Raw genomic sequence first — 23,508 nt, 5'->3', positions numbered from 1 at the left:
AGAAGGGGGCCATCTGTGTTGTACGTATTTTGGACTGGTCCTCCTGGGAGCAGATGCGGCGGAGACGAAGGAATTGGGAGAATGGGATGGCGTTTTTACAGGGGGCAGGATGTGAGGAGGTGTAGTCCAGGTAGCTGTGGGAGTCGGTTGGTTTGTAGTAGATGTCCGTGTTGATTCGGTCGTCTGAGATAGAAACAGAAAGGTCTAGGAAGGGGAGGGAGGAGTCCGAGACTGTCCAGGTGAATTTGAGGTTGGGGTGGAAGGTGTTAGTGTAGTGGATGAACTGTTCAACCTCCTCGTGGGAGCACGAGGTAGTGCCGATACAGTCATCAATGTAGCGGAGGAAAAGATGGGGGGTGGGGCCAGTGTAGTTGCGGAAGATGGATTGTTCCACATACCCTACGAAGAGGCAGGCATAGCTGGGGCCCATGCGGGTGCCCATGGCTACTCCTTTTGTTTGGAGGAAGTGGGAGGATTGGAAAGAGAAGTTGTTCAGGGTGAGGACCAGTTCGGTCAGTCGAAGGAGGGTGTCGGTGGAAGGGTACTGGGTGGTACGGCGGGAAAGGAAGAAGCGGAGTGCTTTGAGTCCTTCGTGATGGGGGATGGAGGTGTACAGGGACTGGATGTCCATGGTGAAGATGAGGCTTTGGGGACCGGGGAAGCGGAAATCCTGGAGGAGGTGGAGGGCGTGGGTGGTGTCACGGACGTAGGTGGGGAGTTCTTGGACTAAGGGTGTCAGGACCGTGTCGAGGTATGCCGAGATGAGTTTGGTTGGGCAGGAGCAGGCTGAGACGATGGGTCGTCCGGGGCAGTCAGGTTTGTGGATTTTGGGCAGGAGGAAGAAACGGGCGGTGCGGGGTTGTGGGACTATGAGGTTGGAGGCGGTGGATGGGAGATCCCCTGAGGTGATGAGGTTATGGATGGTCTGGGAGATGATGGTTTGGTGGTGAGAGGTGGGATCATGGTCAAGGGGGCAGTCGGAGAAGGTGTCCATTATCTGGCGTTTAGCCTCAGCGGTGTACTTTAACTCTCTAATAAAGCTCCTAAGAAACACATTTATAGACAGACATAGACACAGACACAATTGTTGTTATGGGAGGAGGAAAATCCGGAAAGATAGTTAAATGGCCCCTGTCTGCAGGATTCATGGAGATGAATTCTTATCTCCAGTCTCTCCTATCTAGAAACGTTTGCTTCATTGTAGGAGCCACAAAGTGACTGGTTCACAAATTATTAAGTCTCTGACTTAATGGTTACACTATAAGATCATAAGAAATAGGTAACTGGAGTAGGACAGTAGGATTGTGATTGATGTGACATTCCGTATATCCACGTTTCTGCTCTTTCCCTGGAAACCTTGACTCCTGTACTGATCAAGAATCTCTTTCTGTCTTAAATATTCTCGAAGACTTTACTGCCAGCTTCCTTTGGGAAGGAATTCCAAAGACTTATAATCCTCTGAGAGAAAATATTCCTTCTCATCTCAGTCTTAAATTGTCACCCATTTATTCTTAGACTATGCCTTCATGTTGTAGACTCTCCTATGAGGGGAGAGCATCCTCTCAGTATTTGCCCTATCAAGCCCCTGAAGAGTTCTATAGGCTTCAATGAGATCACCTCTCATTCTTCTAAACTCCAGTGAGTAGAATCCCAACTTTTTATAACCTTTGGTCAGAAGACAATCCCTCCATTCCAGGGATCATCCAAGTGTACCTTCTCTGAATTGCCTCCAATGAAATTATATAATTCCCAAAATAAAGGGACCAAAGTTGTTCTCAGTACTCCAGATGTGGTCACACCACCACCTTGTACAGTTACAGTAAGACCTCCCTACTCTTATCCTCCAACCCTCTTGAAATAAGAATCACATTCCATTCACCTTCATGATTACTTACTGTACCTGTGTGTTAGCTTTCTGTGTTATGTTTAGAATTACCTCCAAGTGACTTTGTACTGTAGTTTTCTGTAGTTTTTCTCCATTTAAATTTCTTTCTTTCTTTTGTTCTCCATTCCAAAATGAATAACTTCTCATTTTCCCACACTATACTCCATTTGCTAACTTCTTGTCCACTTACTTAATCTATTAATACCTATCTGTAAACTATTTACATCCCTCTCACAACTTGCCTTTCCATTTATTTTAGTGTTATCTGAAAATTTGGCTGTAGTACATTCACTTCCTTCCTCCAGGTCATTAATACATAGTATATTTAGTAAACAGTTGCAGTCCTAGCACTGATCCCTGTGGAAACCCACTGGTCATGGGTTGCCAACTTGAACATTATTGGTTCCTGCTTATGAGCCAATTTCCCATCTATGTCAATACATAACTTCCAACACAGGGCTCTGATGCTATTATAAGATACCTTTTGCAAGGTACCATGTTGAACACCTTCTGAAAGTCGAAATGCTACAGATCAATTGGTTCCCCTCTATCCAGTCTGGTTGAAACTTCTTCCAAAAACTCAAATAAAAAAGAGGGGGTGGCACACAGTGCCAGGGACCTGGGTTGAATTACAACCTCAGTCGACTGTGTGGATGTTCAAAGTTTGTGAGAAGATTTGTAGCTCGGGTGCTCGTTGTTGTGGTTCTGTTCGCCGAGCTGGGAATTTGTGTTGCAGACGTTTCGTCCTCTGTCTAGGTGACATCCTCAGTGCTTGGGAGCCTCCTGTGAAGCGCTTCTGTGATCTTTCCTCTGCCATTTGTAGTGGTTTGAATCTGCCGTTTCCGGTTGTCAGTTCCAGCTGTCCGCTCATCGACCTGGACCCAATATACCGACCACTGCAGCGGACAGCTGGAACTGACAACCGGAAGCGGCAGATTCAAACCACTACAAATGGTGGAGGAAACATCACAGAAGCGCTTCACAGGAGGCCCCCAAGCACTGAGGATGTCACCTAGATAGGGGATGAAACGTCTGCAACACAAATTCCCAGCTCGGCGAACAGAACCACAACGACTGTGTGGAGTTTGCACATTTCCCTGTGTCTGCAGGGGCTTCCTCCGGGTGATTCAGTTTCCTTCCATAGTCCAAAAATGTGCAGGCTAGATGGATTGGCAGTGCTAAATCACCCATATTGTCCAGGGATGTGTAGTCTAAGTGGATTAGGTATAGCGAATGCAGGGTTAGAAAGATAGGTTAGGGAGCAGTGGGTTTGGTGAATGCTCTTAGGAGGTTCAGTATAGGCTGAATGGCATGCTTCCACACTGTAGGGTTTCTCTAGTTCTATGATTTAATAAGTAAGTCAGCCACTATTTCCCCGTCATGAAACCACATTAAAACCATAGCTAGCGGCAACTGGTGAGAGGAAATAAACAGACTTCATCACACTTCAGGTATTTTCTATTGCAGAGAGAGAGAGATAGAGACAGAGAGAGACACCATCTTCCCTTCTGAAAGTCCAAAGACTTCTGGCCATATCACACATGTGTACAAACTGTACGGTTACCGAGGAACCCATCACATAAAGGTTGGCAGAAAGAAGAATTTTTGTCATTGACAAGGGGTCATCACTCCACACAATGAATATCAGGCAATCCAAAAATCAGCAAGGCCACTTTGTGAGCAGTGATCATAATATGACAGGAGACTTCATTAAAATGAAGATGACATAGTTGATCCTGAGACAAGACTCCTGAATCTAAATAAAAGAAACTACAATAGTATGAGGCATGAGCTAGTTTTGTCAAATTGGAGAATGTTACTTAAAAAGATGATGATGGTTAGCCAAACATTGTAAGAGTACATTGATAAATGACAACAATTATTCATTCCCGTCAGTTACAAAAATAAAACAAGAAAGGTGGCCTGACAATGGCTTACAAGAGAATTTCGATAAAGTATTAAATCCAAGGAAGGGGCATACAAATTGTTCCATGAAAGCAGCAGAGCTAAAGATCTAGGATAGTTTAGTTTTCAACAAAAGAGGACAAAGGGATTGATGAAGAGAGGGAAAATAAAGTCAGAGAGTAAGATTGCAGGGACCATGCAAACTGATTCTAAAATCATTTATGTTTGCGAAGAGAAGAAAAATCAATGAAGACAAATTCTGACCAATACTGGAAGCATTGATGGCATCTGTCAAGATTCAATAAATTCTGAAATCATTCCTATGGACTGCAGTGTAGGTAATGTAACCTCACTATTTAAAGACGAGATAGAGAGAAAACAGTGAATAATAAGCCAGTTAGCCTGACATTGATAATGAGGAAAATGCTAGAGTTCATTATAAAAGCTTTAATAGTAGAGCACTTGAAAAACAGTAATAAGGTTGGACAGAGTCAGCATAGATTTATGAAAGGGCAATGATGCTTGGCAAATCTACTGGACTCTTTCAAAGATATAACCAGTAGAGTTAATAAGGGCAACTAGAGATTGGCACTAAATGCAGTCCCAGTCAGTGGTGCCCACATCCCATGAATGAATTTTTAAAAAGTGACCATCACGTACATCAGATGTAATTTAACTACATGTTAAGTAATATCTTTTAAACCTACTCACATATTATCAAGATTGGGCTTTTACTCTATCAAAGACTATGAGTGGTCATCCTTCCACAGTTGATATCAGTGATTGAGACTAATATCAAATAAAGAATTGGTGGCAGTGAATGTATCCAAGTCACACCAACTCATCTACCTACCAACCCAAATCAAACTACCCAGTCACACCAGTATAACATGCTGGCAAAATATTATAAGAACTTACAGTTTTTATGTAGAGACCTGACCAGAAAAGAAAAATATTAGGCATTGAGACTTATAGATATATCTCAGTACTTCATCTTATTCAAAATATGCTCTTACAGTTTTTGAAATCGAAGACGAAACCTGACGACAATATTTCATCGTAGTTAACATTTTTATCTTGATTTTCATCAGTGTGCAAATTTGCCATAATGTTAGTGCTTAGGAATTCATACTGATGGATTCCAGTATGCATGCTGACCCAGTTCCCAGTGGAATTGCTTGATTGCTGTGTTTGTAATCATCTGTCAGAACAGATCAGATCTGAAGTGGAATGATGAAAATATTGTGCCAGTGGGTCTATCTCACAGCCTGTTATGGAAGCCAGCAAGATATCTTGAGTTTGAACATGCAGAGCTCTGATGCTTTGCCGTGAAAATAAAGTATACTCTTTATTTGACCCAAATTCTATTGAAAAATAGCTTGCAAGTTTCATACAAAGTCTCAAGAGCAGATGGAAATTAATTCAAGTTCTGGTGATGCAAAGATACTGCACAGCATTAGTTTCACCACAGCAGATTCATGTCTGACAGAGTCACATGCATAATATTAAATAGACTTTCTGCAGACAGATTAAAATTTTCATCCTGAAAATATATCTCCTGTTCTGAAGTTGAGGCTCCCTTCTGTGTTTTGGAAGGCAAAATGTCTATTGGAAGTAAATTCAATTTTTATATAAAAATGTTGAATTTTGGGAATTTACTTTCTTTACCAAATATATTTAAATCATGGCATGCCCAATGCTGAAAATAGAAAATCTGATATATAACATTTCAATATTCGCCTTGGGAAATGTTTGTTTCATTCCTTTTCATTACAGTGTATTCTTGGTCTTAATTTGACAGTAACTTGTGTTGCACAGATCTTTTCTTGATAATTTTATTTCTTTTTTTACCTTTTGCTTAATCCTCACTTCACTTTTATAGATTATGGCTGGACTTTCTTCAAACTACTCCTGCTCTCTGTAGTGACTTCACTGTTTGTATAGCGTACCCTATGCTTTAATGTGTTTAAGAGGGAGACAGGAGTAGCCAGTACAGGTCCAACAAAATACAACGATTAATTCCATGCTGTGCGTAAGTTTCAAAGGTGCAGTTTGTCTTTCTAAACCTGGTTCAGCTATGCAAGTTTTAACTGGGGAGTGAGCATTGGCTGGTTATTTGACTGTGGACGTAAGTCTGACTCTAGCCAAATCAACACCTGCAGATGTAATTTTATGAGAATTATTCAGAAATCTGTATTTTCTTTCTTTACCTACATCTGCTTAGTGGAGAGCTCTTAACAACAGGCTGGAATTAGGTAATGCGTCACATTAAACTATATGATTCATGTCTAATTTGAGGTGTTCACAGGCTATCTATGCTGAATGTAAAGCCTCATCTTATTATTAGGATCTATATTCTGGGTATAAGGTGAAAAAACCTGTCCAGAAGAATAAAAAAAACAGCAAGGTTTGGGAACATTCAACAGGTCCAGCAACATCTGTCAAGAGAGTGAATGTTTCAGGTAGATGATTCTTTATCACAATTGAGTGCACCTCTAGATATAATACTATTTAAGCAAGACAGGGAAAGGGTGGATGAATGAAAAATATACACAAGAAAAGGTGTACAATAAAGTCCACAATAGGAAAGGACAATTTGCAAGGTGATATAAATTACTAAATGAACAAGTGATTTGGCTTCAGAAAAATGGAGATGTGTTAAAAACAAAACAGATGCAGTACATTTTTGTGATAAAACAACAATTTCAGATGAAGCAATTATTCTCAACTAGCAAAGTAGACAGAGGAGGCAAATACCAGGGGACAGTCAAAAGTTAAGTCTTTAACCCTCCAACAATTGCACACATAATCCAGAGAAACTGTACAAAGCGTAGGAACATCCTTTGGAAACTTTTATAAGCTTCAGAGAATTGCTGGTTAGAAACGATTCATCTAGCTAATTGATAAGGAAAATGAGGCATTCGTTTATTTTGTTTCAATTATCTCTGCTGAAAAGTGATAAAGACAACACAATGTCCCTCTAGTATTACTGGACCGTCAATTTATATTATTCCTTTAAATCTTGAATAGTTTTTGAACTGACAAAATTCTTCTCCACAAGTGAAACCTCTATCACCTGATTTTTACAAATATCTCAGTAAAAAACGAAAGAACTGCGGATGCTGTAAATCAGAACCAAAACAGAAATTGCTGGAAAAGCTCAGCAGGTCTGGCAGCATCTGTTTAGAGAAATCAGAGCCATCATTTTGGGTCTGGTGACCCCTCCTCAGAACACTGAGCCGCAATGTCAAGAGGGTATTGTTTTGAAGAAGGGTATTGTTCCTGAAGAAGGGCCTGTGCCCGAAACGTCGAATCTTCTGTTCCCTAGATGCTGCCTGACCTGCTGTGCTGTTCCAGCAATAAAGTTTCAGCTTTGATCTCCAGCATCTGCAGACCTCACTTTCTCCTCCTATTGTTTTGAAGATACTTACTATATTGACACTTATTCAGATGCAGCTTTCGATGTAAAAATAGGCCTAAATAAGATTAGAGTGTGGGGCTGATAAGGATTGTAGTATGAAGAAACAGTAATGGGATGAAAGGGGGTGCTTCAATTTAGACTATCTTGTTATAGTAAGATGCACTACAAAAACGGTTTTATGAATGAATGAATGAAAACGTGTTATAGTAAAAGCGAGTTAGTAAAGGATTTGAATGAATGAACGGGATTGCGGTATTAGCAAATATAGTGAGCTAGTAAAGAGTTATGAAGATATGAATGGGAATATGGTGTTAGTGAATATAGTGAGCTGGTGAGTGAGTTAGTAAAGAAACCTATAACACGATACCTCACATGAAGAAGGAATTAATTCATAGACAAAAAGGCAATGCTGGACTTTTTTCCTCAGAAGGTTTGGCCAGGCAGAAATGATAAAGCATTGCTCAGCATTACCTTTGAATAATGTTAGTAACATATTGTAATTGTAAACTTTATTAGATACCATAGAATGCATACATGCAGAACACCAGTATTGATGACTGAAATCATTGTTAAAGTTGTAAATATGCACTTTTGTTTTACTCAAATGTAAAGGAATGGGGTAGTAAGAATGGTTTCAAGTGTTTGTAAAGTAATACTATATGGAGAAATAACCTGTCTATCATCTTTCCTTCCTTAAGAATGGCTTTGTATGACATCTCGGATTTCTTTGTTGTTATATATTCACATTCTTGCTCTGGATGCCAAAAGAAGATTTGCAGCGTGATGAGCTATGTGACAGGTCACAATTCTAAATAATCTTCTGACGATTGCCATCCTTCAATAAGGATGTGAGTTACAAACAGAGTGATGAAATAAGTGTAAGGTATGTATATAATTTTTAAAGTTTGGATTTCAACCTTTTCGCAAATGTGAAGGCCATTTTTGAAACAAATTGGGTCAGACAGTCCTTCTATAACTGTGGAATAATGACCCAATCCAGTATATGTCAGGGAGCAGATGATGATAACCTCTGGAGTATTACTTTAATATTATGGTTCTGCTGTAATGGTTTATGAAAGGTAGAGTAAACATTGACAGACAGTAATTTGATTCCAGTCAGAAGAATAAAGGATTGATTTTAAGTTCAGAAGATCCAAAAGTTGAAAGCTTTTTATGGCAGTTTGAAGGAGACTTGACAGGAGCAATAAATAGTTTTTATCCTAAAAAGGAATATTTTCAGAAATATTAAGGGAATAATTTCCCTCAGTAGAAATATTTGGGATGTGCAACTTCTAGATCAGGACTGTTGGGTTAGAAATTTGCAGAGGCAATTCGAAGCTCAAGCTAAGCTCTCAGTTTTGTGACTATTCATTTAAGAAGACTTCACAATTCAGGAAAGAGGATAATCAGTTACATAGAACCTAAAGATTTGACATAGAGAGCTATTCTTCCAGATAGGAATCTTGTAAAGGGGTAATGTAAGGAAGTAGGTTGAAAACTTTAATTTACTGCATACTTTAAGATCTTTCTAACTCCATTTCTAGCTGGCTTGTTTTCCTTTTGATTAGATCTGGACCTGAAATGTTAACTCTGATTTCTCTTCACAGATGAGCTTTTGCAGCAACTTCAGTTTTTGTTTCTGATTTACAGCATCTGCAGTTCTTTTGGGTTTTTTTTATTGCATTCTTCCTTTATCTAATAAACTTTTGCTATGTGTTAAAGACATTCTGCAGCCTGTGGGACCATGTTTTGGTTAACTAAAATTAAGCAAAACATATTATCCATAAAATCAGCTTTCAGCATAGGATCTGACTATCCAGTGGTATCATTATCCTTTAACAAGTGGAGCTCTTGTCCTGGATTTAAAGTAATTGAATTTAACAAGGATCTATGTCTGTTTTAAAGCAATGGGTACGTGGAGGTTCTGAACACAACACCGGATTGTTGTGGTGATATCAATTGAATTGATTAGATTTTCAAGATAAATTTGAATGTTGGTAAGATTTTTCTGGGACTACAAGACATAGCAGTAGATTATTTGAAACCTTGACCAAGGTTAAACTGAAAACATTGCCAGATAAATTGAATATATAAATAGAAGCAAGATATTGAAAAGAGTATATGCTGTACAGGAAGTTCTTCTTTAAAGCGATGGTTGCAAACCCACATTATAGAAAAATTACGCTTTAGAAACAGAACCTAAAGTGTTGGCGATGTAATTGCGCTACAGCTAACGCGCGTTTTAAAAGTCTGCACTTTAGAAATAGTGTCCCCAATTTGGCAATCGTGTTACAGTGAATTCGTGTTAACAAAATGTGCGTTATAGCAGAATAACCTGCAAGTGATTACACAACAATTATGCTTTGAAGAAGGGGAACCTGAATTACAGATCACAGAATCACAGAATTGTCACTGAACATTCAGCCCATCATGCCTGCACCTGTTCTATTCTCTTGTACCAATTTCCTGCCTTTGCGCCATACCTTTGTACACAATTTCTATCCAAATAGTCATCCAATACCCTCTTGAGGGGTGCAATGGAACCTGTCTCCACCACATGTTGAAACAGTGCATACCTTATCCCAACTATTTACTATGTTTACTTTCTCTCACATCACCCTTGTTTCTTCTGCTCATTATTTTAAATTTATGCCCTCCTTTTCTTTTTCTTTTATAATGTGGAGGTGCCAGTGTTGAACTGGTGTGGACAAAGTTAAAAATCACTTCAGATTATAGTCCAGTAGGTTTATTGGAAAGTACAAGCTTTCAGAGTGTTGTTTCTTCACCAGGTAGCTAGTGGCACAGGATCATAGGACACAGAGTTTATAATAAAAGATCAAAGTGTCAGACACCTGATGTGATAAATTGAACAAACCTAGATCGCTCTTCAGTCTTTAATCACTTGGAATGGGGTTGCAGGTTTCGATTAATTAATACGTAAATCCCAGAACTTCTTTCAAATCACATTACCAAGATAATTTAAAGTTTTATTAAAAAAGGTGACTTCTAAGCTCAGACAATGCATTAAAGGTGTGAGGTTAGAATCTGTTTGTATTCCAACCTTGAGTCAGACCAGTTCTATTTCCAAAGTAGGAATTTATAAAATGTCACATGGACTGACTGCTGACAGATTGTGTGATTTTGAACAGATTAGAATATATCTGCAAATGGATGTTAATTACGCAACACTGTTGGACCCAACCAATTAACACCTAGAAAATAAAAGAAAGAGCTATTTTGACTTTTCCTACGTCTAGGACAAAACACAAATTTTGAAATCATTGACATTAATGGATTTTATCTCAAGTTTGTCCCAAGCTTCAGAATTTAGAGGCTTCTTGTGCAAATTTGTGAACAGAACGTAGAAAATTTGAATGGACACAAGAATGACAGATTACATTGGGCAACTTGAAGGTTGTGATGAAAACCGTATTTGTTTTAGCAGACTCAAATTATGAGAATCCATTCAATCTGGTTCTTGATTCCAGCAACGTTGATGTGGATACCATTTCACTACAAGAAGACAAATTGAGTATCAATTGGCCTGTCAGATATTTTTTGAGGGAACTAAATGCTGTGATCTAAAGGAAGAGTTGTGCAATATAGGTTGATAGAATTCATTATGTGACAAAAAAGCAGGTGACTGAGAGCCCCTGGCGTGTTAATTGAATAACATACTTATACTGTTGGGATTTTTGTCAGGTAGTGTAAAACATAGAAAGCTATTATCTTGTTTTCAGTTCAGAAGAGTTGAGCATTGATTTTGAGTTGAGAAGACTTAAGAGTTGCAAATACTGAAGTCAGTTCAGAGGAGACCTGATTAAGTTATATGTAAATTCAGTTTTATTTCCTCTCTAAAATGCTGGCCACTACACTAACCAAATTTTTTTAAAAAACAAATTTAATGTGTGGTCTGACTTGCCCATTAGTACCATCAGCTGGAATCATAACAATAGCAGAAGGATGTAATGGTCTCCCATAATTCATCCCTTGAAGACTGGATAATACATAGCTATACAAAGCATTGATCTTTACTCCTCACAGATGATACCATTCCTGCTGTTTAGATGTGGACTTGTTTTTGTTATGTTCTTTCATTTGAACTGGATAGTCTAAGGTACAAAGCAGCCTAAGGATGTGGTCACTTTACTGTCAGTGGGGCTGCAATTCTTACTTGATGACTGTCAGCCGCTCCTATTGTTATAGATGGTGCGTTTGTAACTTTGTCTTCTTATTCAGTCAGAAACATTTGAAGCATTGCACCTCTGAAAGTCACAGATGGAATGACCCAGGGCAGTAAACTTTGTGACGAAAGAAAAATATATCCTGTGTGTCTTCCTGTGATGATCTTAATGCTTCTACTCTGTCAACATCACTTCTTGCTGCAGCACTTCCTCCCCCTTCTTCACTGAGGCTGCCAAAGCAGTCAAAGTGTGACTGACTGAAAGTGAATTGCGGCTGAGCTCGCCATAACAGAAGTCTCACTCAGCTGCTTAATTCTTGGAGAGAAGCAGAACATGAATGTGACCAGCACTGAATTCAACTCAACAAAAACCAATAGAACTAAAACTGACATGCACAGGCAAGAATATGGGGGAGGTGGGAAAGGACTTAAGCAATTTCAAGATTGCAGAAATAATTATGATATTAGAGTAAGGAATTGCATATGTATATCATTGATTTAATTTATTTCAAAATTAACTCCAAGTGGGAAATTTTATGCTTTCCTCCTCTGATGAGTTTAGAGGTGGGAAGAGCATGTAATTGGATGAGATGTCCTCCTCCTAAATTGATTGAGCCCATTGCGGGAAGGTTTTCCTGTCCTACCATTAATTGTGACCATCAGCATCAGCAGCAGCCATTGTTTCCCTGGTGGTAGTGGTGAGCAAAGGACAGCCCACATACCCAGAGTCCTGATCATATGGAGGACTGCCATGACCTCCTAACTATCTGATTAGCATGTAACACTGGTCATCTTCGAGGACAACCCAGTGTGACTCTCCTGCCAGCTCTCCAGCTCCTGGCCAAGATCATCAGCCAACTCCATAATATTTCCATCAAATCATAATTTTCAATGCCAGTGGCTAACATTGAAACCGATACAATGTTGCAAATAATAACAGAAGCACAGGTTAATTGTTAACTTACTGAGCCAAATAAACAAATGTTATATATCCAATTTTAAATATAATGATGAAACGCAAATATGAGATGTAATTTGTTTTATTCTAGTTCAACCTCACCAACTTTATTTTTTTATTAAGGAATTGTACTTAGATTCTCACATGAAGATAGGACTTACCTGCAGCAATGATTCTCCAACATGTATGACAATTAATTTATCTTTATATGCGTCAATATATCCATAAGACCATTAAATATAGGAGTAGAATTAGGCCATTCAGCCCATCGAGTCTGTGCTGCCATTTGATCATGGCTGATATGTTTCTCACGTCCATTCTCCCTGTAATCCTTAATTCCCTTACTAATCAAAACCCTATCTATCTCCGCTGCAATGATTTGACCTCCACAACCTTCCGACTTATCATCCTCTTGGTGAAAAAATTCTTCCTCATCTCAGATCTAAAGAGTAGTCCCTTTATTCTGAGGCTATTCCTCAAGTCCGAGCCTCATCTATTACGAGAAACATCTTCTCCATGTCCACCCTATCCAGGTCTCTCAATATTCTTTTCAATCAGATTTTCCCGTCATTCTTCTAATCTCCATTGAAAATAGAATATCAGTTTTCTTTGTTAAATAACATGTAATTGTGTATGTTTGTTAAAATCATCAACAGTGAACCTATGCATTAGTTTCATAAACTGTTGCAGTTGCTCTTTTTATAACTTCATATTCTGAGGGGAGGGTGTGAAGTATTGAAAGGATTTGTAGGTTGCAACGTGAATAATTTTCCCACACCATTTGTTATATCAACTGATGTTAATGCTGCATAATGGAAGGATTTATTGTCAAACCCCACGACTTGCTGGAGGCCAAAATCTTGCACCTCTGACTCTGAATAAACCAAAAGGTTTTTTGTTTGTGAGAGACAGAGGAGGCATAAAGACCATGGCCAGCTTTAGAACAAGATTATAGATCTTAAGACAAAAGGCTGGTAACTTATGCAGGTTGTGGTCCACTGACCAATGCATGTGAAAGTGAAACCCACCCAGGACTACAGCCCCAAATCCCCGTCCAACCCACCTCAGACTGAATGCAAACTTGAGACAATTTCCAAATACACTGTAGTAAGTATTGGAAATACTCAGCAGGTCTGGCAACATCTGGAGAGGGGAGACAAACAGAATTAAAGGCTGCAGCATAATGCATTCACCTTCCTCCCACCCAGGCAAATTTGGTGGCAGCAGGGAACAGAATCATCGAATTCCTGTAGTGTGGAAGCAGACCATTCAGTCCATTGAGTCCACACTGATCCTCCAAAGAACATCCCACCCACACCCACTAGGGTGGTTACCCTATAATCCTGTATTTCTCATGGCTAATTCATCTAATCTATTGGGGGACTGTGGGAGCACCCAAAAGAAATACACGCAGACACATGGAGAATGTGTAAATTCCACACAATCACTTGAGGCTGCAATCAAGCCTGGGTCCCTGGTGCTTAAAAATGTGTTGCTGGAAAAGCGCAGCAGGTCAGGCAGCATCAAAGGAGAAGGAGAATTGACGGTCCCTGGTGCTGTCAGGCAATAGCCACTGAGCTACCGTGCCGCCCAGGTGAAATTTAGGTGAGTTAGACTGTCACCGAATTCCTGTCACTGCCCTGCTTAAAGATTCAGCAGGAAGACATGCAATGTCTTTCAATCCCACTACCAGTTGACTGTCTTAAGTGGATAATTAATGTTCACCAAAAAGCCTCATGCCACCACCACTGGTGGATGGAGATTTGTCATGAAGGAAACTGTGTCAGAATTGCTAACGAGCTCATGGGGGTGCCCTCATTCAAAGGCTTTCTTAATCAAAGGAGTTGGCATCAGGAAGGTGGACCCACTGAATGTCTCACCACTGCCCAAATATTTGAGAAGCAAGAAATCTTGCATCATGAATCTTCTGGTGCATTGCTTCCTTCCACAAGTAGAGATGGAGAAGATTGTGCCAGTTTACTGTGCTGGATGAACTCAGTTCTTATAGAATCAATATTAAAAACTTCGAGCACAGCAAAGTTGTGAACTTCCTCTGCTGTGGTTCAATATCTCACTCTGTTATAACAGTCAAGTTTTCAATGATGTCCAGAACCTCCTTGATCATGAGTGTTCTCCCTAAAGTGCACCTCAAAATAATGTTCTTCTCATCTCTCCAACTCTTTGTAGCGTCAGGCATGGCTTCACCTGTTTTGCTTTCAATGGAGACTTATCTGTGCTTATGGACATGCTAACTTTCTGAACTCTTCATTGCAAGCCACTAATATTCTCTTTTCAAATGATCTTGGGATATTCTGGCAAGGTTTTAATTAATAATCATTGGCACACCATCCTGCTGTCAGTTGTAATTTATTTTGAATAGATCTTAATGTGTTCAGAATATTTTTGCTTGAATTCTTCTTGTAAATAAAGACAGTATTGGCATCAATGGCAGGTTCCCATCAGAGTCATGGTAACCTCAAACCAGTCAGAACCTTTCCATTCTCTTTTCCCACCCAGAAGTTGAAAGTGCAGTGTTAAAGATAGATTTGTTGAGTATTATATAGGATAAAGGAAAGAGAATAAATGCTTAGTGGCATGGTATAAAGAAAACAATATTTCCACCAAGGTCAGCAAAAAAAAGCAGCTGAACATTGACTTCAGGAAGTGAAGTGGAGTGCATGCCTCTATCTGCATCACTGGTGCTTACCTGGAGATTGTCAAGTTCCTGGGAGTGATGATTCCCCCAACATTTATCCTGGACCACCCATGCCAATTCTGCACACTGTTCTGTTAGCCTGATGCACTTTGTATGGTGCAATCTGCTGTACAGCATACAAAACTGTCTCTCAGTATGGGTGACAACAATCAATCAATCAAGCAATCAATCTATTTTCCTTTTGCATGCAATATGGGAAAACTGAACAGCACCTGTTCAAATGATTTAAGGAACTGTACAAAGTTAAAAATCACACAACACCAGGTTATAGTTGTGTGATTTTTAACTTTGTACACCCTAGTCCAACACCAGCATCTGCAAATCATAAGGAATTGTAGGTTTTGATCTGGGTGGGAACGTATTGATATGACAATGGCATTTCTTCTTTGAATGGAAAAATATTCAAGAGCTATACTGTCATCCTGGGGCACACTAGAGTGCATGTTTAAAATGCTGCTCAGAGAATCACGCCTGGTGATGATCAGATCAAACTGGTGCCAATGTCCTGATCTTACATATCTCTAGGAAACCTTGAGACACAGTTAGTTTGAAAAGAAGGTGTTCCTTCAAACTACTGGACCTGTGCCTCACAACACACTTCACATTCAACAACTAAATATATGAACAAATCAAAGGCACACCCATGGGCTCACCCATCTCTGGACTCATAGCAGAAGCTGTAATGCAAAGATTAGATTAAACAGTCTTACCGCAAATTCAACCCAAACTCTGGGTCAGATATGTAGATGACACCTTTGTAATAATTAAAAACACAGAAATAGAGAACACATACCGGATCATCAACGCCACACTCACAGGAATCCGATTCACTAGAGAGGAAGAAAAGGATAACCAACTCCCATTCCTAGACGTGATGGTACAGAGAACACCGAACAGAGAATTCACCACAAAGGTATACAGGAAAGCCACACACAGAGACCAAGTCCTGAACTACGAAAGCAACCACCCCAACACACACAAAAGAAGTTGCATTAAGACACTGTTCAAAAGGGCCACAACATACTGCAGTACACCTGAACTGCAAAAAGTGGATGAAGAACACCTATACAATGTATTCGCCAAAAATGGATACCCCCACAATTTCATCAACAGATGCCTAAGGGAAAGACAATGGAATGAGGGCATGCCACAACCCAAAGGACTAGCCACGTTACCATACATCAAGAGCATTTCTGAACTGACAGCCAGACTACTACGACCACTAGGACTCATAACAGCACACAAACCAACAGCCACTCACAGACAACAACTCACCAGGACAAAGGACCCGATACCCAGCATGAGCAAAACCAACGTAGTATACAAAATCCCTTGCAAGGACTGCACAAAACACTACATAGGACAAACAGGAAGACAGCTAACGATCCGCATCCATGAACACCAACTAGCCACGAAACGACACGGCCAGCTATCCTTAGTAGCCACACACACAGATGACAAGCAACATGAGTTTGACTGGGACAACACTACTATTATAGGACAAGGTTTTTGGTACTTTATAGGACAAGCCAAACAGAGAACAGCCAGGGAATTCCTAGAGGCATGGCACTCATCCACTGATTCAATCAACAAGCACATCACCCTGGACCCAATATACCGGCCACTGCAGCGGACAGCTGGAACTGACAACTGGAAGCGGCAGATTCAAATCTCTATAAATGCCAGAGAAAAGATCACAGAAGCACTTCACAGGAGGCTCCCAAGCACTGAGGATGTCACCTCGACAGGGGACGAAACGTCTGCAACACAAATTCCCAGCTCGGTGAACAGAACCACAACAAGGTGTTCCTGATATAAAGCTCATGGTAGGAGCAATGCTTAAGTTGACTAACTATTCTCATTTATACTTTACAAGGCTGTGATGAGTCAAGAGTACCATGCCTCATGCTCTGCGACCATTTCTACAAGGAAATTCCCTATTACATAATGATGTTCACATTCAGGGATTTTGCTGACAGCAGAAGCAAGCTCCTCAGTACTGGTTCTTCAATTCTGTCAAGTAGCATTTTCAAGAAAGTGTAATGAATTTCTAGTATAATGTATATAAAATCTTTCAGCTTCGTGCACTATTTATAGTATTGGTACTAATTACAGCCTTATAAGCTAATGTAACATTAAACTTCAGGTCTCTCCCCTGTGTTTCTTACAGGGGAGCAAGGTCAGCAAGTCTGTGTACTCTATATATTAGAATGATAAGTAATTTGTTGAGACCCAACAATTTTTTATACCATAGAGGGAATTTTAACCCCTGCACACCTGGCAGAAAATGAGAGGGCAGTAATTAAAGCTGTCGAGGATCTTTGTCTGCTGCTATCCCACTTCTTTCCTGTGATCTTCAATACTCGCCTGACCCTTTGAGCAGGTGGCAAAGATGTACACCTGAATCCAGCTGGATCTTTATTTAAACATACAGCTTATGGTCCAGTGAGATATTCAGGGCTGAATGCTATCTGGATTCTCATAGGACCAGGAGGAGTTGCAGCATGGGATGAGGCATTTTCCACAAAGACAAAGGGACAAGCATGAAAGGAAAGTGCTTTAACACCGTCTGCAACTTTACATTGTCCCAGAATCTGCTATGTTCAATAAATTAGATGAGCAGTTCAGTTAGAGCAACATTAATAAAATGCTTATTTACAGCTGCATCTTCTGTCCCCCACTGAGCAGCCTCTCTAACACCAGCAGAGCTCACAGCTGTGAATGAAATATTTTGTAAAATTTTCTTTATTAGATTCTTATTTCTTAATGTTTAATTGAATAGCAATAATAGACAAACTGAGTCAAGTAGACTGTAATTGAAGTAGGCAGCCTGATACCAGATCTCATCCTTCAGTCAAACTGCCTGTCTTCATTTATTACCTATTGTACTTCAGCTGATCTATGGCTGCAACGTACTGAAATCTACACTTTAAGTTGCTTGCCTTTATACAAGAAAAATTGCATCTAATGTTTATCTCATTTTTTTTTTCACTTACTCTGGAATAGTTGCATGAATCTTGCAAGCCCTCCATATTTCACCAAAATACCTATTCCTCATGTATAATTCCAGTCAGTGAGCAGTGTAATGTTATTGATCCGGAGAGGGCATATAAACTGAACCTGATTCGGTTCCTACCTGACACCTGGCAAACATTGGACAGTGTTCAGGATCTCAACTCTGACTGATTATGATCTTCCTAACCCCAGAACATGAAGGCTCCTTGCAATATTCAAATTATCACACCAGCTGAAAGCATTTACTTGAGTAAAACCAGAAACTGAACAATAAATCGTCCTTGTCTGATGCTTTAACTTTACACTGGTTATTTACCTTTGAACCATTAGGAGCTGCAGATTAATTTTGCTTTTTTTTTTGTTGACTGGTTATTGTTGTACATTCATTAAAGCTAACCGTCAGGACTGTTAGCCATTAACTGTCTATGTGTTTGGGGTTCCAACCTGGTAAGGAGGGTTGGTTTCACTGCCTTTTCTTAAAATCACCTCTTGGTTGGCTACACCAAATATTATTTAGCTTCTTCTGAGCACTCAGGTGTTGCATTTAATGGAAGTTGTCATACCAGTCAAAATTAAGGAGCCAATTACAAGATTTTATTGATTGAAGGAAAAAGGAAGCTTATTAGTAAATGAGTAATTCTATTAACCCTGAGTATAAATACTCACCATGTCAAACACATATTCAAAGACATTTTAAAATGGAGCAGGCATGGTACAGACAAGAAAAATAGTACCTGTATTGTGTGAAAGTCCTTGGACTCCTTAAAATGTTAATTTTTAACCTTAGACCACCGTTAAATATTCAACACTCTTTCCATTAAAGTAGAGGCCATCCGGATTCACATTACTCACTTGCAACTTAACGTGGCTGAACTCCCTGTAGCTTGGTTTCTTTACTATTGTGCACTGTTTCCTTATTGCATTAATTGTCTGTGTTCCTACTCCCTGCCAAACTCGCTTAATCTCCTGCGAACAGCATGAGCAAACCCACTCAAAAGGATATCAATCCTACTCTGCTTCAGGTGCAGATTGTTCCCCTTTGCAAGTCCCACCTCTCCCAGAAATGGTCAAAATCATCCAGGAATCTAAAACTCTCTCTCTTCTACCATCTCTTGATTTACACTTTCATCCACATTAGTGCTCAAATTCTGTACTGACTAGCTCATGGCACCAGGAGTCATCCAGAGATTACAACCTTTGAGGTCCTGCTGTTTCATCCACTGCCTTGCCCCCTAAATTCTTGTTGCAAGACCTCATCCCTCACTCTACCCATATCATTGATATCACAGTGTGCCACACCCATTGACTTATCACCCACCCCCTTCAGAATTTCCTGCAGCTGCTCGGTGACGTTCTGACCCTGGTACTAAGGAAACAACACAACATGCTGGAGTCAAGTCTATGTGCTAATGTCTGTCAGCTCCCCTATCTAATGAATCTCCTATGACTATTGCTCCTCCTTTCTTCTTCCTCCCCTCCTATCCAGTCAGTTTGCTTGTGGTGCCAGAAGTTCTCTTTGCACTCCATTGAGGAATCAGCACACTCATCAGCTTCAAAAATGGAAAACTGATTTGTGAGCAGAACCTCAGGGGACTACAGGATGACCTGCTTGACTCTTTTGATTGCCCGATGATTACCCATTCCTTTTTGTTCCACCAGTCCCTTGAGCTATAGTGTGACCATCTCTCTAAACATGCTGTCTAATAACTCTAAGCCTCGCGGACATAACAGGCAGCCTATCCAATATTGCCAGATACCACTGATATTGAGGGTGAAGGTTAATCCCAGTGTTCCTAACACAATCCAACGTTCCTATGTCACTGAGTCAGTTTAAAGTAATTTGCTTCAGATATGCTCAAAACCTCAGTAAACAGAAAACATATATCATGTTTGATAAGTAGGAGCTTCTAAGGCCAGTTTCATTAAACATAGCACCAGGGCAATGCAGTTCAGGTTTTGCATTGACACAAACCATGTACAGTTTAATTTGAGTGAGGACCTGGATTCAGTCTAATGGTGTTAAACCCATTCAAGGGAAAGCCTAATTTTGCATCAATAGTGTAAGAATCAACAGTGTAACTCATCAATGTCGAGTGTTGAGAAAGTACAATGATGTGACCTTGCATAATTTGAACAGAAATACAACGGAAGATGTAGAAAACTAATGTTGATAATTATTAAAATGAGTTTACATGTAAAAAATTAAGTTTAATGAACTGCAAGTATGTTTGAATAATAAAATGAAATAAAAGTATGCAATTTTGTTATATCATGTAAACACAAATGAAACTATGTTCAGAAATACAAGTTAATTCATAAACAGAACAGATGTGCACATGTTTTTCCAAAAACACCAAGCAGGTGATTTATTCCAAAAGCTGTTTGTGCATGAAATTTGCCCTATGCAGAATCTGACTTTTCAATTTAAAGGCACATTGTTTGCTTAGTTAGTTTATTTGTATTGAGCTCAAAAGCACAGTATTTCGCAAACATCAGAAGCATATTTTTGTTTTGGCTTAATAAAAGAATGGCAGTAATTGGCATATATGTGAATCATCACTTTTCTGGTATTTAATGAACATGCACTACAGTGATTCAAGAAGGGAGCTCAGCAACACCTTCTCAAGGACAATGCATGCTGGTCAGCCAGTGGCACCCATGTCCCATAGTGGTTTAAAATAAACGCGCTAAACGTCTGCCTTATTTAATAGTGTATGAGACAATCAAATCCTGGTGTGCAGCTCTCTCACTAGGGCAACCTAGTGAGAGACCCATTGGCAGCAAGTGGGTCTGACAAGATATCAGTCTTCCTTTTCAATTCCCCCCCCCACTCCCATTTACTGGACCTACCCGAATGACCCCTGCACCAATTGTTTCTCTACGGTTCCAAAAAATGACCCTCAGCCTGAGCCTACTGCAGTTCTAGGATGAGTCATTGATTTTATCTTTGGATCACTAGCAACTACTATCCTACTGTCCTATTAACAAGTTTGAAAATAATATCCATTGCCAGTGCTTTGGAGCTGCTAAACTCATGCTACAAAGCTCATGGGGAAATCCCCCTGAAGACAAAAGGACACTGTCAACAATAAGCTAAGTGCCTAATTGGCAATAAGTCAAGTTCTGGGGAGGGGAGAGGGTAGGGTTTAAAAGAACCTACAGTGGCCCTGGCAGTCATGTTGCCAATTGCCCTTCAATGCAACAGGCCTCACCACCTTGACCATTAAACTCTGCCCAGCTTCAGGCCTATGATCTTTCACTAGAACTGACGCATTAAATCTGTTTCTGTCTTCATCGGTGCTACCTGATGAATCAGATATTTACAACATTTCCTGGTTTTATTATTGAAGTGAGTATTAATTTATTTCAACCTAAATTATGGAAATAGTAGACAACATAGGAAAAAAAACCAACTTTTGGTTCTGTGATGGGTATCTCTCGCAATGCAACAATTAAATGCCAGCTTAGGCAGGTGAGATGCTGTAGCTATATAGGGTTTGAATTAAAGGATTTTGCAATGGTGAATAGTACTAAATTAATATCTGTAAGTATAGCAAAACACCAACATTGCAGCTTTAAATTGTAAGGATTGGGACATTTGTTTTATCTTTGGATCACTAGCAACTGCAATCGTATTAACAAATTTGAATTCCTGGGTGAAAAGAACATCTGTTCAATGGAACTCAGGCCAACATTCAAAGGCAAAATTATCTTTTCTTTTGAAGACGAAACAAAAAAAGCCTCTGGAAATGGGTGTGATTAACCCGTGCCTGTCGACTGCATTCTAGCTAGCATAGCAACTTTGTCCAATAATGAGGCTGAACCCATTGATGATATTTCATATACAATCTTCCTTCTCACATCTCAATCCCTCATCCAAACAATTTCTTCTGATTTACAAGCTTAGATAGTGTAAACACCCACCTGCCTGCACATATTGTAGATATGATGGACTTATTCCCATTTCTATTTTCTGTGTTTCTGTGTAAATCAGAAGGGTGATGGAATACTTTGCACTTGCCTGAAGAAGCTTGACAATCAAGAATCTTGAGACCATCCAGGACAAAGCAGCCTACTGGGTTGGCATCCCATTCATAAGCATCCTTCCTTCCACCACTGATACTTAGCATCACCATTGCACACCATCTACAAGATGAATGGCAACAATTTACCAAAGATCCTTGGACAGTACATTCTAATCCCATGACCACTTCTACCTGAAGGTCAAGGGCAGCAGATACATGTGAACCTGTAAGTTCCCATCCAAGCCACTCACCAACCTGACTTGGGAAAATATCACCATCCTATCACTGTCAAAGGGTTGAAATCCTGCTATGATTTACCTTAATAGCATTGTGAGTTTTCTAACAGCTCATGGGCTGCAGTTGTTCAAAAAAGCAGCTCACCACCAACTTCTCAAGGGGAGCTAGGGATGGGCAATACATGCTGGCCCAGCCAACAATGCGTCCTTCCCATGAATAGAGAAAAACACTTCAAAAGTCTCCCAAACAATCAGGAGTTTAAGTTTTCAAGTATCTAGTTCAGGCATTATCTCTCATCTTTATACCATACAACATTTCATTTCTTATTTTCAGCAATTGAAATTCATCTCTTTGGACAGCTTTTTGTCATCCTTTCCTTCTTTGGCTCAGCATTCTTTATTTCCCATTATGTATTTTTTTATTTATGCTTCTGTGAAGCATCACGGAGTGTCTTTCTGTATTACAGTTTCAAACAAATGCATGGTGTGCAATTGATAGTTTATAGAGCCATTAGTATGGCCAAAGCACTTTTCGTTATAGTGTTCTGGGATTCTATAAAAATGTGAATTACTTACATTTTAAAGCAAGCATATTTAATGCTTTCAATCTGTGCTCTAACTTCATCATCTGCCCATTTTGTGATGTAAAATTACACAAATCTGTATTGTGGGATCAATGCAGGAGAATAATCGAGGTAATTTATGGAGATCCTTTAGAAGTCTTTAAATAAAATCATAAAAATCATTGATCTAATGATGGGAAGCAAAGAGGCTGTCATAATTTTGGGCTTGAGATTTATCTTTCCACAAGACTTATTATACAGTTGAGAAGATTCAAATTTACATTTTTTCCATGCAATTCAGCAATACTGGGTCGCCATGTTGATTCTGTAATAACCACAGTGTGAAATAACTCCATCTCAGGGATATTCGAGAAGCATTTTCACTTTTAGATTATTCTTGCTTTGATGGTACCGTGTATTAAAACAAAACCTTAGTTATTTTCCCTCATAGTATCTATACTAGTCATGTTCAAAAAAGTTACCATGCTTCCATGAAGTGTGACATGTTCATGAAAAGTAGAAAGTGACACAGCTGTTTGACATTCAGGGTTGTGTAGCCTTAGGCAGTAATAGCTATTTTAAATTGCATCTTGTGAATTAC

This window comes from Chiloscyllium plagiosum, chromosome 1 (assembly GCF_004010195.1).
Source record: "Chiloscyllium plagiosum isolate BGI_BamShark_2017 chromosome 1, ASM401019v2, whole genome shotgun sequence".
Classification (NCBI taxonomy): domain Eukaryota; kingdom Metazoa; phylum Chordata; class Chondrichthyes; order Orectolobiformes; family Hemiscylliidae; genus Chiloscyllium; species Chiloscyllium plagiosum.
This window is presented reverse-complemented; position numbering follows the sequence as displayed.